General features: G+C 41.3%; 1 protein-coding gene across 2 annotated transcripts in view; it reads right to left on the bottom strand.

Annotated features, from left to right (window-relative positions):
- The window catches only part of PPP2R3A (protein phosphatase 2 regulatory subunit B''alpha), a 39,789-nt gene extending 29,492 nt beyond the window's left edge, over positions 1 to 10,297 (bottom strand). For both annotated transcript variants that reach the window (XM_042457935.1, XM_042457936.1), the window contains exon 1: positions 10,099 to 10,297. The gene's annotated coding sequence lies outside the window, so the exon portion shown is untranslated. The remainder of the gene's footprint in view (positions 1 to 10,098) is intronic.
- Between the last annotated feature and the right edge of the window lie 3,793 nt (positions 10,298 to 14,090).

Here is a 14,090-nt window from a genome sequence, read left to right as displayed (position 1 = left end):
GGAAAGTGGGCCTAGGTTTGCAGCTAGAGGTTTTCTACCTCAGAAAACCAAGAAATAGTTTATTAAATAAATGTTAATTCATTATTGTAAATGTTTAAAAGCAATGTTATATTAGCATCTTTATCACTGGTGCAATAATGAAACAATCCCAAGCATAAGTAATTATTCCTGGATCAGTCTCCTTTTCTCTCTGACTCTCTTTAAAAATGTATTCTTAGCAGCATTGTGCCTGAGATATTCTCATGGTTGAGACACTAGGGAGTCATTCACATGTTGTTGTCTTTGGCACGACGATGTGAATAATCTCACTCACACATTCCAGATTTGTTGTTCACACTATGGGACCACATCTATGCATATCTCTGTGAGTTTGGTTGCTCAGGTGTCAGCACTCGATTAAAGATGGAGTCGATGATGTGAATGTATTCGAAGCACGTTCAAGACATGTAGAGTTTTATCTGGTTTTACCTCGGGTTTACTCACATCGGTTATTCACATATCAGATAAGCTGAATCTTTAAATAAAAAATTGGGGAAAATACCGGAGATTGATGATCCTGGATTAAGTAGGGTTTTTTGGAAGCTCCTCCTCTAAATTTAATCAGAAGCATTTGAAATGCATGTGAACAACAAAGATTCAACCCAGATTCTACTTTGATTATTTTCACTGTCTAAATAACCCTTATCAGAAGTTCATTTATTAACTGCTTTCTCATAACTCCTAGCGTGAGGAAAGCTGGTGCTGCTGCTGCTACCTTCCCCAAAAAGGTCTAAATGTCGTTCTAACAGTTCTGTTTCAATTTCAAATATATGTTCCCGTTTTAAAAATCAGATATGGTACTCATAGTTTGAACAGACCTTTCTTGAAAATAAATGTACAGTTATGAACAGAAACAGAAGATTGCTATGATGAAAACATTTATTTCTGTATCCCTCTAACTGCTTTCCAGCTGAGCCGCCAGTAACATGAATAATAAACACATACTTTATATAGGCTTTGTTTTAACAAAGTCCAACCTTGGAGGCATTTAATTTGTTTAAGTTTATAAAATGAAAATAAATGGGATCCTTTTCTACGATTAACCTGTAATTCTTGATTTTTATTTGTCAGAAAACATTAATCATTAATGAAAAAAATAAATTTGTTTCAAAAAGTAATTATATGAATGGTTTTCTGTAAAACATGCAATGAGCTGCATCCACTAATGACTACTACAAAGTGAAGCAATTGAAAAATTACTGGTTCTGGATGTTTGTGTAATTACAATCATCCACAGATTGGTTTGCCTGAATCTCCTATGTACCAAATAAATGTAAAGCAAATTCTTAAACTATTTAATAAGCTCTTTCCTCCTACTCTTCAAAACTTTGTATTATCTCATCAGTCCAAGTTGCATTTGTGTATGTATGTCATTTATAATTTAAGTTCAGGTATACCTTGGTTACCAAAGTGGTTGTGTTCCTGATCATTACTTCTTTAACCAAAAATTTTGTTCCTGAAGTAGAAATAACATGGAAGAAATAGAGAGAGGTTTCTGCACCACAAAAAAGAAGAGCAGTTCTGCAGGTTTGAGCAAAAATTTCATTCCAATCTAACAATATGCACATGTGAAATGAAACAACCAGATCAGGGCTTCATTGCATAAGTAAAGAAATACATTTTGAATCTACTAGAGACTATCTGAATGCTTCTTCCAAAATGCATCCAGGAATGATTTTCCTTTTCCTTTACCAGCCTCTAATTTTCTTATGATTTCTATTCTGGTAGCCTAACTTACAGATCTATCCTTTTTCAACATGCTGGGGATAGCTATTGGGGCAGGCTTTTCTGCTCTCCCCGAGGCTTATCGCACATCTTAATAATGCGACTTACCACTCCCGAATTGAAGCCTAATTCAGGTTGCATCCTCGTCCTATGGCATGGCTTTTGTCTCCCATTCTATCATGTGAGTACAGCCCAGCTGCAGCCCATGTCCTTTAATGCACCTCAGCAGCCATTTTTCAAAGTCGGAAAGTTCCTGACTTTAAAACATTGTTACCGAAGCGCATTAAAGGACATGGGCTGCAGCTGGGTTGTACTCACATGATGGAATGAGAGACAAAAGCCATGCCATAGGACGAGGACACAACCTGAATTAGGCTTCAATTCGGGAGTAGTAAGTTCATTAGAGAAGCAGTGTGATAAAGTCCCCCCTTTCACTGTGTTTTGTTGTTCATGCATATTCAGTGAGGGAGTTTGGAGACAGCAGCTGTTTGCCTTGCCTGTTGTAGGCAGGCACATAGGGCAGCAGTAGAATCAGCTCAAGCTTTATTTTATTGTTTACTGCAGACATGCTGCTGCACCCAGCATCAAAAGTCTGTGTTTCTCCAGTCTTCCTTCATCACTCTCCTGATGCCAGTACTGCTAAAAAAAACAACAACTGTCTAGCTAGACAGAGAATTCGTTTATATACACCTTTTCTGTCTCCATTTAAAAATGTTTTTCTGTAAGGTTTCTGAAGAAGTCTGGAATATTTTCCTCACACTTTGGAGGTAAACTGGTCTGTACACTTAAGCAATCCAAACCCATTGCTTAATTGTTCCAGTATGCCTTGGTACAATTTAGGGTGTTTTTTTTTTAAACTGGGCACAGTCTAACCAAATTAATCTGCAAAGGGTTTCTGAACTATCACTTTCTTGAGACTGTAAGAAATTAGGAACTCAGCAGTATTGTATTGTAAATGTAAATGCACAGCAATTGCCCTAGCAGCAACTGGATTATATCAGTCTTGTAAATAAGTCAAGTTCATTAGCCTGCTAAAAGGCCAAAGGCCCCACCCTCATAGCTAATACAGAAATGCAGAATATTAGAATTTCAGTAGGCTAGTCTTTCTTTCTTTCTTTCTTTCTTTCTTTCTTTCTTTCTTTCTTTCTTTCTTTCTCTACAAGCTGTATTCTGCCAGACAGGCTGGCAGGAAAGAGACAAAAGTGAGGGATGAGTTTTTCCTTTACCCACAGCCATCATGGAAACCAAGCAGACTGGCAGAGGAGAATATGGAGAAACCTTTCCCTTCTCTGCAAGTCAGCTCAGTAACCTACAAAGAGTTCTGTGTACTTTTTCTGTACGTAACATTGGCTGTCTATGATTTTCAGGCCAGCAGTTAAAAAGAACTTTGGAGTATGTCTGTTTTTCCCCCAACCCTCAATGTAATTATTAAACTACTTTATTTATTAATTAAAATTTTTACATCCTGTCCTATACCCAAAGATCTCAGGTCAGTAATATGCAGGGATTACCATTTTATTGTTATTATTTTATTATTTTTATGATATTATTATCTTTCTTTAGGTAACCTCAAGTGTGTCTTTTTATTTCTTCACAAAAAGGAAAAGCAGGGAGTGAAAGTAGGAATGCTGTTGAAGTACCTGTATAGGAATGCAACCATATCAATGGAAGTGCAGAAATTTATTTTCTTGTTGAGATACCAACACTGTCTTATTTACTGCATAGTGCTGACTTGTGGTAAAGAAACTTGAAAGTATGAAAGTATGGCTACCCAATGCAATTGGTAATCCAGAAATTATTTTAAAAAAACAACAATAAAAACAATAATACTGTGCTAAGGCTATATGGAGGAATGCATACATCCTTTTTAGGATATATGAATTGTCTCTTCCTTGAAAAAAAGAAGAAGTTTTCCACTGTGCAGCAATACACTGTAAAATAAACACTGGTAATAGAGGTCAAAATGTCTTTTAGGCAGCTTCTCAACCACTGTTTATCTTCCAAGGAACCCCCAGTAAGCTTCCAAGGAATCCTATAAGCATTTTGAAAACTGCTGTGCTGTATGAAGACTAGGATTGTTTTCTAGCTGTGGCCCTGATTTTCTATTTGATTGAAATACCTTTCTTTCCAGCTTTTTATTTGGGGGGTGGTGGTCCTCCTTTACATGAACCTAGATGTCACTTTTACTGATTTTTTTATTTCTTCCCATTTCTACAATACATGGAACACAAGTTCCAGATACAGCAGCTAAATTCAGCACAAAAAACTTAGTGTGCTTCTGAACATGAAAGTATTTCTTTCAGTTACAATTGAATGGGGGGGGGGGGGGGAGGATGGACATCTGTGGACCTATATTCAGTTGCTACTCCCAACTAGACTAAACACATTCAATCAACTGCTGAATGGCAAAGCAACACATGTGTAAACCCACTGATTCAGTAGGTCTACTCTAGTTTGGACAAGCAATTGGATTTAGGCTATTACAATTTATTAGATTAAGAGGGAGGGATTAAAGTGTAGTATAAAGAATTAATAGCAAGAATAAAGAACAGCTTCAATCCTGACTTTTCTCCATTTCAATTTATTTTCTATAACATTATTTTAATTTTATATTTTGTATTTAATAAAAAAAATAGTTATTTGGCAACAGGTTATGGGATAAAGACAGGCAGTAGTAGCCATGACAGGGGAGAGGCTACAGATATAATAAATAAAAGATATCAACGAAATGTACTTAATATTAGTGAACAGCATATTGAATGATTAATTAAAGCGGTTCCATGTAAGCATTCATAGAAGACAGTCAAAATGTGAAACAGCTATCATACACCAGCACAGAATATTTGCACACCAGTGGTTATACTATTTTGTTTTTCCTAAAACTCAGCTTACATTTTAATGTCATAGTAATTTTAACATTTTCATAGGATTACTTCTGAAAGAGAAACACCAACATCCTCAACAATGTAGAGTCTACAGGACTTCACTGATTTAACTAAATAATCATCTACAGTAAATTATGTATTTGTCAAAAGTGTAGTCCTAAAAAGCCTAACCCATCTCTCAATTGCATCAAACTATACAGTTTTACTGCACACGTTTTACTGTTATCCAAGTTATACAGCATGGATTTCTTATTAAATTCAATCTACTTCCAAAGTTAAAAATTACACAAAATGTAACACTGATTAATAGCAAAAAAATAAATTAAATTAAATTAAATAAAATCTGAGATCACAGTGAACTATATTTATCTATAATAATCATTGACTCAGTAGACAACGTAGACAGCAGGTCATGAGCTACAAGACATTTTCACTTTTAAATTGTTTTCACAAAAGCCATTACCATAAGAAATGCTGCTGTTGATTGTTTTGTAGATCTTAAGGTGAAAATTTGGATTGTGAACTTGAGCTTTTAAAATGAAGTGTGCATAGCTCTTAATGTTTCCCATCTCTGGAACACTCTAAACAAAGTATTGCTGCTGCATCTCCCCAGTGAGCAGCTAAATGCCTCTCACACTGGAATAACAGCTACAACTTTCTTACAATTACCAGGCATTCATAGTTGTTTATTTATTTATTTAATTCAAAATATTTGCATACTGGCTTTCATTGAAAAATTATTCCAGTTCACAATACAAAAATTAAATCTACCAGTTCAATAATATAATGCTTTGCAGTTGCAAACTTTTTGTTGTTAATTCTTTTTTTCTTTTTTCTTTTTTGCCAGCCAAGAACCTGGGCAAGTAGAACTTCCTTATTTCTGCTGTACAGGTTGAGAACTAAACCTATTATATGCCTGGTAAGACGTCCCTAAAGGGGCAGCTTGATGATGCCCCTTTGAGTGCTGGAATGGGGCTGCGGCAACCACACACCACAACCATGATCCAGTGTTTTCCCAGCCAAAAAAGAAGTAACAAAAGGGCAGCTTTTCTACCACGTTGGCTTTTCTGCGCTCCTGTGGTGTGTGGGATATGAATGCCATGTTACCAGAGCATTGCAGCACTGCCTGCTGTCTGGGCGGGTGGCATGACGCTGGCTTGGGGGTGGCATTGGGGTGTGTGTCATCTGAAGGCCACATCCCCATGTGGCCCAAAGCCGGCTGAAGCTGCCGGTCTGTTTCACCCCATAGAGTCATAGAGCTGAAAGAGGGTCTATGCGCCATCGGGCCAACCATGCACCTAGCTAGAGCATACCCAGCAGGTAGCTGTCCAGCATCTCTTTAAAAACATCTAGAGGAGGAGACCCCACCACCACTCCAGGCAATTGGTTCCACTGCCAAACTGCTCTCACTGTCAAGACGTTCCTTCCAAAGTTCAATTGAAATTTTCTGAAAATAAGTCAGCATGTTCCTTCAATACTCTGAGATGTAGTTCATCTGGCCCTGCAAATCTGAACTCATTTAAGTTAACTAGGATATAATCAACGTTGGGTTAAAGCAGCCCAACACCACTTCAACAGCCATGACTCACCTCACAAAATCTAAGAACGAGTTTATTTTATTTATTTATTTATTTATATCACACCTTTCCCCCTTGCCTTTAAATTTGACTGTGGACAAGGGACAACCTGATCCTTGTATCCAAATCCATCTGTCTGTGTTTTAATCTAACAAACTATCCCTCTGGAACTGTCTTTTTCACTTTTCTTTTTTCTCTTCTTTTCTTGTATTTTCTGTCAGACATACACATATGGTTTTCCTCTGTCTCCCTCTCACTGTCAGGTCCATTCCTGCTGAACAAATGTCCAATTAAACTTTATGTTGAGCATATTGTCTGAAAAGTGTTCTTAACCTACAACTCTACAATAAGCAACTCTGATGACACAGAGTCAATGAAGTGCCTTTCTCTCTGCTTCCTTGATCTGCATTAGACTGAAAATACAGTGGGAGGGGTGCATACACACCCTTGCAAGTCCTCCAGAATAATGTTGGAGAGGTAAAGGGAGAAGCACATAAGCAAGAGAAAGCAAAAGGCACTTCTGTTCAGAGAAGGCAGATAATTGTCGTTTCAAGTTGTTTTTGTCTTATGGCGACGCTAAGGCAACCTTATCACAGGGATTTCTTAGCAAGTTTCTTCAGAGGTTGTTTGTGATTGCCATCCTCTGAGGCTGAGAGCATGTGACTTGCCCAAGGTTAACTGGTGGGTTTCATTGGCTGAGCAGGATTCAAACCCTGATTTCCAGAGCCACTGTCCAACACTCAAACCCCTATGCCACAATGGCTCTTTTATTCTAGACACTAACCGCATGGGCAGTCCTATGTGGCATGGTGCCCACTGAGAGAGAGTGAGCAAAAGAGAGAGAGGAAGGAGCAGGCAGCTTACCCTCCCTCCCAGTGGGCACCATAGCAAGTAAGACTGTCCATGATGCTTGGGTCCAGATGAAACATTCCATCTGCTTTCTCTCCCCTCTGTCTCTGGAGGATGAAGCATAAAAGGTTTGGCCAACTGAAGATGTAGGCCACCCCTTTTGCTTATTTGCCTGCACATTTTGCAGAGTTGGAGACTGGTCCCAGCTACATTATTCCCACTCCATCATGCTGATCTTTGAGAGAGCATGCATTCTTGATCCCTTTAAATGTTATTGTTGAGTCTGCACAATTCATGGAGAGGGTAGGAGAGCAGATAGAACTGTCCCAAAAGAGAAGATGCATGAGGACATGTGCCCTCCCAGAAAGAGATGGCAGATCAGTTATCAGGGGCATTTGCCACCATCCTTGCTAGATTCCCAATCCTGGCTAGAAATAAAAAGAAGCACAGGGTAACTTCTCCTTCTCCCAAGAGAATTACAGTTGGCCTTCCACATTTGAGGCTATGACTTTTGCAGCTTTGATTATTTGTGGTTTTGATTAATATCTTCTCTCTATCTAGATCCTTCAGCACAACTCTGTCAGATGTTGATCATAGAGTTCTGCTGAAGAACCTAGAAGTTCCTAGAGAAAACACTTCTCCAGACATCTGTAGGTCCTCCAGCATGATTCTGTGATCAATTTCCGGCAGATGTTGATGACAGAGGTGTTTATCAGACAAGCTCTTAAAGAGGTACTATTCCAGTGTGACTCCTCTAGCTGCCTCCTGTTGCATGCTGGGATTGGCAGTTTTAAGGAGGAGTATTTAGAATTCTCAGGCAGAGAAGTTCAGCTCCTTAAAACTGCCAATCCCAGCATGCAACAGGAGGCTGCTAGAGGAGTCACACTGGAATAGTAGCTCTTTAAGAGCATAGTGTGATAAACATCAGAGTTGCACTGGAAGACCTGGAGATTCCTAGAGATGTGTTCTCTCAGGTAAAAATAATAGTGGGATTTTTTATTTGTGGTTTTTCCACATTCATGAGGGTCCTTCATCACCCCTAACCCCAGCAAATGTGGAGGGACCACTGTACTTGCTCTCAGACCCTTTTTCTCACTGGGGGGGGGGAGGATGTGGATTTTTGAAGGCCCAGTGTGTACCACCACACCATCAGAGAGCAAGCATGTGCACAGATGAAAAAGTAAGAGGATGGGGTATCTTCTTCCATTACTGACTTCCTGTGCAGCTCTGCCTAAAGAGAGGGAAGAAGTGGGTGAACAGATTTGGCTGTTTGCACTTTCTATGTAGTACCAGAGGCTTAATCCTCACCTCTGGGCGACTTGGTGAGAAAGGGCAAACAAGTGAAATTAATGATTTTTCAGATACTGTAACTGGTACACAATTGCTTCTTGGTGCCGCAAGGAGTGGGCACATTAATAACCTCTGCAAACTCCTCTGGCCTCTCCCTCCTGGCCTCTTGTGTCCTGTACAATAGAACTTTCTCTGTCTTAACTTTAGTAGCACCAAGGCCTGAAAAACAAGAGAAGACTGTGGCCTGCTTATGCCAGTGACTCCAAAAGGAAATTCAACCAGTCTCTGACAAGCAGCTTTGCATCTCTCCCCTTCTCTCTCTGCTTCTGCAACAAGGAATTCCAATTAATTCATCAATTCAGTCACATGCAGCCATACAATACAATAAATACAATACAACTCAAGTGATGTACGTGTCCTGTCTCTTGAGGGCAACACACTTTTAAACTTCTCCTTAACTATCATGAGGAAAATGGCAGGTTGTTCGCCCACCTCTACAAGCTTCTGTTGACAACCTCAACCAGACAAACTACCATTCTCAGGATCCCACAGCCTTCAGCCGTGGCAGTTAAAGCAGTGTCAAACCAGATTATTTCTGCAGTGTGGATGCAGCCTCACTGTAGAACCTAAGGCCTGAATAGTAAGAGAAGACTATGGCCTGCTTATGCCATTAACTCCAAAAGGAAATTCAGTTGGTCTCTGACAAGAGGCTTTACATCTCTCCCCTGTCTCCCCTCTTCTGCAACAAGGAATTCCTATTACTTTGTCAATTCAGTCACATGCAACCATACAATGCAATACGTACAACTCAAACCACACATGGCAAGGGACTCAAGGGACATATGCTCTATCCCATAAGGGTGGCACACTTTTAAACTTCTCCTTAACTTTCACGAGGGGAATGGCAGGTTGCTCGCCCACCTTTACAAACATCTGTTGACAAGCTCAGCCAGACAACCCACAATCCCACAACCTTCAGGCCCGAAAAGCAAAGGAAGATTGTGGCCTGCTTATGCCAATGACTGCAAAAGGAAATTGAACAAGTCTTTGTATCTCTCCCTCCTCTCCCTTCTTCTGCAACAAGGAATTCCTATTAATTTGTCAGTTCAGGCGCATGCCACCATACAATGCAATACGTACAGTACAAACACCACACAAGGCAAGCGACTCAAGGGACGTATGCCCTTTCTCTTAAGGGTGGCACACTTTTAAACTTCTCCTTTACTTTCCTGAGGGGAACGGCCGGCTTGTTTGCCCATCTCAACAAACTTGACAAATCCAGCCAGACAGTCTACCGTCCCGGGATCCCTTCAGCAATGGCAGTTAAAGCGGTGTCAACCCAGATTATTTCTACAGTGTGGACACAGCCTTATTTGGCGAGGAGGCCAAGGTCCTGAGGTGAAATTCCGGGCCATGGTCATCTTGGGCAGCTGAACCCAGAAATAAACAGACTGCCTTCCCAATCCCCCCCGCACTCCTCCCCACCCTTCCATAGAAGTTAAAAGCAGCTTCTGGGGGCTAGGATGTTGTTTCCATTCCTGAGTGGCTGTCATCCTTTCTCCCTGGGCAACCCAGCTGTCCCCAAGCAGCACTAGCTCCTAGGGGGGCATCCCTGGAAGCCTTGGGGTGCCCCTCCAAAAGTCCCAAGAGCCCTCAACTCAACCCCAGCCTAGTCCCAGGGAGGCCAGGGGGGGCTGTCTTTCTAGCAGGGCAATGTTTGGGGGAGCACCTACCCCAACTTGAGGAGACCCCAACTTCCATCTTGGGGTGCAGATCAGGGGCTCCTGTTCCTCCTTTCTCCTCCACCTTCTTCTTCCTCTGGCTTTCTAGAGGAGGCTCTGCCTCTTTTAAGAAGGGAAGAGCAGGGATTGCGCGCTGGAAGCAGGACAAAGTTGGGGTGGGAGCCGAGGTCGCTGCCAAGGGAGGCGGAGGGGAAAGGCTGGGAGGAGGAGGGACCAGGGAGTCCCAAGCAGGAGCCTGCCTCCTTCCCTGCCTCCCCTCCTCCTCCTCCTCCTGCTGCTGCTCCCTTTCAGAGCCAGCCCAGAAGGAACCTCTCTGCCAGGAACTTTTCTCATGGAGGAGACTCCTTTCCCAAGGCATGATGCCCTGCCCTTGTCAGCCTTCTGTCCAGGAGGAATCCCTTAAACGTCCTCCATTTTGAGCAGGACTAAGGAGCATGGGATTTAGATTGATAGGAGTGTGAGTTTTTAGCTTTTATTTGGGCAGGCTGTACCATTTTCCTGAATGCCCTCCAGTTTGAGCATGGGTTTATAAGTGTTTCTAGCTCAGGGTGAGCAGAGGTCCTCCTTTTCCAGGACATGTATTTTCCAGGACAGGAATTGTAAAATGTCCCCCATTTTGAGCATGGCCAAGAAGCATGTGTTTATATTTCTAGGAGTGTTGCTAGCTCAGGATGAGCAGAGGTCCTCCTTTTCCAGGACATGCCTTCCCTTTCAACGTCCTCCATTTTGAGCAAGACTAAGGCATGGATTTATATTGATAGGACTGTTTGTAACTCTTATTTGGGCATGTCCTACCATTTTCCTGAATGCCTTCGAGTTTGAGCATGGCTAAGAAGCATGGATTGACATATCAGTGTTTTTAGCTCAGGGTGACCAGAGGTCCTCCTTTTCCAGGACATGTCTTACATTTCAGCCTTCTGTTCAGGAGGAATTGTAAAATGTCCCCCATATTGAGTATGGCCAGGAAGCATGAGTTTATATTTCTAGGAGTGTTTCTAGCTCAGGGTGAGCAGAGGTCCTTCTTTTCCAGGCCATGCCCTATCTTTCAGCTTTTTGTCCAGGAGAAATCCCTAAATGCCCTCCATTTTGAGCAGGACTAAGTAGCATGGGTTTATATTGATAGGAGTGGTTTTAGCTTAGGGTGACCAGGCATCCTGCTTTTTCCAGGATATGGCCTGCATTTCAACCTTCTGTCTAGGAGGCATTCCAAAATATCCTCCATTTTGAGCAAGCCTAAGCAGCATGGATTTATATTGATAGGAATGTTTTTAGATTTTTTGGGGGCACGCCCTACTAGTTTCCTAAACTTCCTCCATTTTGAGCAGGACTAAGGAGCATGGATTTATATTTAGATGAGTGTTGTTTTAGCTTTTACTTGGCCATGTCCTTCCATTTTCTTGAATGCCTTTCATTTTGAGCAGGACTAAGGAGCATGGATTTATGTGGAAGGGAATGTCTTTAGCTCAGGTGTCCTCCTTTGCCAGGACATGTCTTCCATTCAATTTCAACCTTCTGCTCAGGAAGAACTCCACAATGTCCTTCATTTTGAGCATGACTTAGAAGCATGTCTTTATATGTCTATGAGTGTTTCCTTATCTTTTGTTTGCTCAGGTCCTCCATTCCCCCCTGAACGTCATCCATTCCAATGTGCTTTGTCCTCCTTAGGATTAGGATGCAGTTAGGACATCTGGTCACCCCTGTACATGTGAAGCCCCAGGGAGGAAGGAAGAGTTTGCTAAGGGCACAACAGAGCTATATCTCTTTTGTTTGTCCCAACTCTGGAGAAAAGGAAGACAAAGACCCTGGATTAGGCAGGCACTTCTTTGGGAGTTAAGGAGGCTCTCCTATTAGAGATGGGCATTTAAAACAAAAGGCCAAGGCCTTTTGGAGACTAAGGAGAAATGTGGAGTTTGGCAGGAAAAGAGGTTTGAAAGCCTGACAGTCTTTCTCCCTAAAACTCCAGAAAACTGAAAGGAAACACACTGCAGAAATAATCCATTTTGAGACCACTTTAACTGCCCTAGCTCAGTGCTAGGGAATCCTAAGAATTGTAGTTTTATTGTGGCCCCAGAGCTATCTCTGACAGAGAAGGCTCCATGCCTCATCAAACTACAATCCTCAGAGTTCCCTAGCACTGAGCCAGGCTGGTTAAAGCGGTCTCAAACTGGATCATTTCTGCGGTGTGTTTTGGACCAGAGCTGCCAGACTGAGGGCTTCCACAATCTGAGGTTCTGAGACTCTGGAGACCAGGGTTCAAATCCTTGCTTGAGCATAAAAAGCCCACTGGGTGACCTTGGGCAATTCACACTCTCTCAGCCTCCACAGGGGAAGGCCCTGGCAAGCCTCCTCAGTAGAAATTTTGCCAAGAAAACCCCAGGATAGATTCGCCTAGAAGTCAGGCACATAACAAATACATGGACACACAATAAGAACATTTTTGTCCAGGTTGAACCACAGTTTTGAGTCAAAGTTATGGGACATTGTAGTCTGGCATCTCTGAAATGCCAGTTACAGTTTCCTGTCTATTTTGACTATGAATTATTGAGTTCATAACTGTTCTCCAACCACTCCCTTACTGTGCCTTCAGCAACTCCGTCACCACTGCATGAAGTTGGCTCCTAGTTGTTTGTTTCATTCCCAGAGGTAGCTGCAGTTGGAAGGACGAGCTTGGCTTTCTCACCAAACAAAGCTGCATCCACACTGGATAAATAATCCGGTTTGACACCACTTGCTGCCATGGCTCAAGGCTATGGAATTCTCTGGTGCCACAACCAACTACCATGCCCAGAATTCCATAGCCTTGAGCCATGGCAGCTAAAGTGGTGTCAAACCAGATTATTCCTAACCGCAAAGAAGGACAAAGCACCACAAAATCATAGAACCATAGAGCTGAAAGAGACCTCAAAGGTCCAACCCCAGTCTGCCATGCAGGAACTCACAATCAAAGCAATCCTGACAAATGGCCATTCAGCCTCTGTTTAAAGACCTCCAAAGGAGACTGAGGGAGAGTTCCACTGTCAAACAGCTCATATTGTCAGGAAGTTCTTCCTAATGTTTAGGCAGGTTCTCTGTTACTTTAGCTCGAATTTATTGCTCTTTGTCAGTCTAACACTCAGATTACTATGCCACAGTAGCTCCCTACACTATTGTATTTAATAGGATGTGAGCATCCATTGATTTTGGTATCCATGTGAAGGTGGTCCTGGAACCAAACCACAGTGGATACCAAGTTCCCATTGTATTGCCATAAATTGCTCAGCTATCATGCTACCAATGATCCAGTTACTCACCTTGGAATTGAAAGTTACCATTTTGAATGAAAAAAAGCTTCAGGCCAAATCAAAACCATGCCCCTGAGAAATTGTGCCTAACAACATCTATGGCCCCAAGCACCTATATTAACCAATAGCATTAAATTCACTTTTTTACATGCCTTGCATACTATCATTTTGTGTATCATTTAATAATAATAATAATAATAATAATAGATGCATATTTACATATAAAAATATTTACACCAGTTTATTTTCAGTTTCCAATTTAGACAAGTACATTGGCATATCTCATGGATTTCCTGACATTTCTGTAAGTCTCCTACCTGATCTACTCTCTGTATCTACAGCTGTGGCCTCCAAGTAAAAAAACACAGTAATATGTTCCTACTTTCCTACGTGGTGAGAAGTTCTATTAGAAGTTCTACAACATTTATTTTTTCTTGGGATGAGTCTGAGAAATTATTTATTTATTTTTATTTCAAGGATTTATATCCTGCTTTTCTCCCACAATGGGATTCAAGGCGGGTTACAACAGTTTAAAAAGACAGAACTAAAAGATTGATTACAATATTTTAAAAATTTTGTTAAAAATAATTGAACATAACCAACATTAAAATGTAAGTCAAAAACAGCATAGTTAAAACCAGTAAAAAACATTAAAATATTAAATTAAATAGACACCCCTCCAGAAGGCAGCACCAGAGAGAA

Source organism: Sceloporus undulatus, chromosome 3 (assembly GCF_019175285.1).
Source record: "Sceloporus undulatus isolate JIND9_A2432 ecotype Alabama chromosome 3, SceUnd_v1.1, whole genome shotgun sequence".
NCBI classification, from domain to species: Eukaryota; Metazoa; Chordata; class Lepidosauria; order Squamata; family Phrynosomatidae; genus Sceloporus; species Sceloporus undulatus.
The sequence above is the reverse complement of the archived record's forward strand: the minus strand, read 5'-3'. Positions and strand labels throughout refer to the sequence as shown.